Source organism: Gossypium arboreum, chromosome 5 (assembly GCF_025698485.1).
Source record: "Gossypium arboreum isolate Shixiya-1 chromosome 5, ASM2569848v2, whole genome shotgun sequence".
Lineage (NCBI taxonomy): Eukaryota > Viridiplantae > Streptophyta > Magnoliopsida > Malvales > Malvaceae > Gossypium > Gossypium arboreum.
In genome coordinates, this window is record NC_069074.1 from 55,521,519 (window position 1) to 55,525,100 (window position 3,582).

Genomic DNA, 3,582 nt, shown 5'->3' on the forward strand with positions numbered 1-3,582 from the left:
TGGACATATGGTTATGTGATTGTGGTTTGCCATGAGCTACATGAGTGAATTGGTTTAGAATAGTATTATGTGATTATTTTATTTGTATATTGCTTAATAAGCTTTTGAAATCTTACTTTGTGTGTACTTGCATTGTTTTATAGATATCGAAGCTACTGGAGGCTCAGGGGATCGTCAAGGATCTCACCACACTATCGAATTATATTTTTGGTACTTATTCAGAAATGTATATAGTGAAGTATGGCATGTATAGGCTAGAAGTCTTTGAATATGTTTTGAGATGTATATATATATCATGCCATGAGATATGGCTTGATTTTGGACTCAATTATGGTATGATTTTTGGTAAGTTTGATGTGTTCATAAATGGCTTAATGAAATGGTCATTTTGGTAAGTTTCATGGTTGGTTAGGTAGTTGATATGATGATGAAATGGTATGTTTTGAATTAGGATGAAATGAAATATGAACATATGTCTTTGGTATGTTTTGGTATGAGTGATGAGTATTATTTGGTTGAGAATATTATGATTTGAATGATATATATTTTGGAGTTGAAATTGGTTAAAAATATGGTATATTTGATTCTTGAATTTAGCTTGTAGGAATAACCCAAAATGGGTGGCAAATTGGCCTTGTAAATGGCCTATATTTGCCCACACTATTGAGTACAAGGGCGTGTGTCTTGACTGTGTCCTTCAATGTTTCTTTCTGAAGCAAGTCACACTCAAACACGGCCTAGACACACGGGCATATGGCCAGCCGTGTGACCCAAGTTAATTTCGACCATGGCTAAGGCACACAGGCGTGTCTCTGGCTGTGTGGTATAAGTCAGTATGTATGCCTTGTTTTCACACGGTCTATGACACGGGCGTGTCTGATAACCATGTGAGGCACACGGCCTCTTCACACAGGCGTGTGGCCTTTGATTTTTAAAATTTTTGTAAGTGTCCGGAAACTTTTATATGTGATCGGTTTAGTCCCGAACTCTTTCTAATGCATGGTTTAGGTCTACTAGACATCCTAAAGGGATTATATGTGTATGAATTGCAATCAAAGGATGATATATGATTGATGTTTGTGAATTGATTGTAAAATGTTCTGAAATGTTCGATAATACCTATTAACCCTAGTCCGGCGACGGATACGGTTTAAGGGTGTTACAACTCCACTGAAACAACCTTAGGAAAAGTAGAAGCATTACCTAAATAAATTTAAATGTGAGGGAAGTGCCTTCAGTTCTAATTTAGGTGGCTCCTCAATTAATGGTTTTGGTTGGGCATAATTTCTAGTTTCTAGTTGCAAAGATTCAAAGCAAGATTGTGAATTAAATACCCTTTGATTAGCTTCTAGCAAAGCTAAGTATTCTCCCATCTTCATCACTTGGAGGGCCTAATGTCAAAATTTTCTCCAATGGGTCCTCAACAGAGTTGAGTTCCTTTCCCATGACTAATTCCTAACTCGAATACTACATAGCAATCATCAACTATGTTAGGAAATTGCATAAACTTAAAAACATTATTTGTTACCTGATCGTCCCGAACATGCATGGTAAGTTTTCCCTTTTGCACATCAATAAGGGTCTTTCCTATTGCTAGGACAGGCCTTCCTAAGATGATTGACTCCTCTTTATCTGCTTGAAAGTCTAAAATAATAAAGCCAGTAGGAAAATAAATTTGTCTATACGTACCAATACATCCTCAATTTTTCCTTTTGGATGTACTAAGGATCAATCTAGTAATTAAAGTGTAACTGTGGTAGGTCTAAATTCACCTATCCCCAACTTCCTAAATATGAAAATGGGCATCAAGTTGATGCTTGAACCCAAATCACATAATACCTTACCACAATAAGTTTCTCCAATATTGCAAGGTATGGTAAAACATCTAGAGTCCTTCATCTTTGGGGGTAGTTTGTCTTGAAGATATGCACCGCATTCTTTCGTCAGGGCTACCATCTCAAATTCTCCAAATATTTTGTTTCTTGGACAAGATATCCTTCATAAATTTGATACAATTCGGCATATGTTCAAGTGATTCTACCAACAGAATGTTGATATGAAGTTGCTTGAGAACATTTAGAAATTTCTTGAGTTGGACTTCTTGTTTCTGCTTTTGAAGCCTTTGAGGGTAAAGTGGTGGAGGAATCTTTACTGGAACTGGTTGATTTGTCTTCTGTGGCAATTTTACATCTAACGAAGTTGTTAATTTATCAGAATTGACTAGGTTAGAAGTTACCTTATCGAATTTTGCAAATTCGGGTTCTAGTGAAGCTGGAATTTCAACACTTGGTTGAACTTCCACTGAATCTTGAGCATCAACTGGCTCCTCTTCAAGTTTGACAATGTTAGGCTCTAACGTCTTTCCACTCCTCATTGTCAACGCTTTACAATGCTCTTTCCCTAGATTGCTTGGGTTCTCCATACCACTAGGCAAAGCACCTTGTGGTCGGTTCCTAAATTTAGTTGCAAGCTGACCCATTTGGTTTTCCAGGTTTTTCAATGTAGCTTCTTGGCTTTGGATTAAGGCATCATTTTTTTCGCTTTGTATGCTTTTAACAAGTTTTATAAGCAATTGGATGGTTCAACTTAGGTTGGTTTTTGAACTTGTTTGGTAAATCTAGTTGGTTGGGTCCATCTGGGTTGTGCATAGGTGTTACTGGGCCCAGTCCCCTGGTTACTCTAAGAGAAATTTGGGTGGTTTCTCCAAGATGAGTTATAAAAATTGGATTGCAGTCCTTGCCATCCTAGATTCTAGTTCTGGGTACCCATGTAATACACAGATTCTATGTTTGACGGACATTCTTCGAACAAGTGCCCTTCCTCACAATAAACACAAGCTACATTTTCGAATTGAATCGTTGGCTAAGCTGCAAAATTATTAAACCCATTAGTGGTAAAATTTTTAAGTATTGAGGAAATCGAAGATACCTGAAATGCTGGTGAATTGAGAGTGTCCACTTCATGTACTGTAACAACTTGTCTTCTTAACGCTGCTCGATTGGTTGGCTATTAGTAATTGTTGTTGGGAATCCTCTTGATGATTTCATAAGCCTGATTACAAGACTTAGAAAGGAGAGCTCCATTACCAGAAGCGTATACTACCATTCTCGTGTGAGCATTAATACCATTATAGGATATCTCAAGTTGAATGTAATACGGGATTCCATGATGAGGGTACTTTTGTAATAATTCTTTGTATCTTTCCCATGCCTCATACAAGGACTCACCATCCATCTATTGGAAAGTAGTGATCTCGTTCCTCAACTTAGCATTCTTGCTAGTTGGGAGATACTTCATAAAAAATCTTTCTGCTAACTCTTGCCATGTGGGAACTGAATCTGGTGGCAATAAGTTCAACCAAGCTCAAGCTTTGTTCCTTAGCGAATGTGGGAAAAACTTTAATCGTAGTGCATATTTGGGTACTCCGCCTAATTTGAAAGAATCACTCACCTCTATACAATATTAAGTGAAGGTGAGGATCTTCGGTAGGTATTCCACTAAATTGGCTCATTGTCTGAAGCATCTAGAACATGACTAGCTTTAGCTCAATTTGTTGTGCCTCAATTTTGGGTCTCCTAATAC

At 37.4% G+C, this 3,582-nt stretch overlaps 1 non-coding gene across 1 annotated transcript; it reads left to right on the forward strand.

The window, feature by feature from the left end:
- The first annotated feature begins 3,160 nt into the window (after positions 1-3,160).
- LOC128293661 (small nucleolar RNA R71) lies at positions 3,161-3,267 on the forward strand. Its single transcript, XR_008283838.1, has one exon. It is a non-coding gene; the product is annotated as a small nucleolar RNA R71 (small nucleolar RNA).
- Positions 3,268-3,582: the final 315 nt, after the last annotated feature.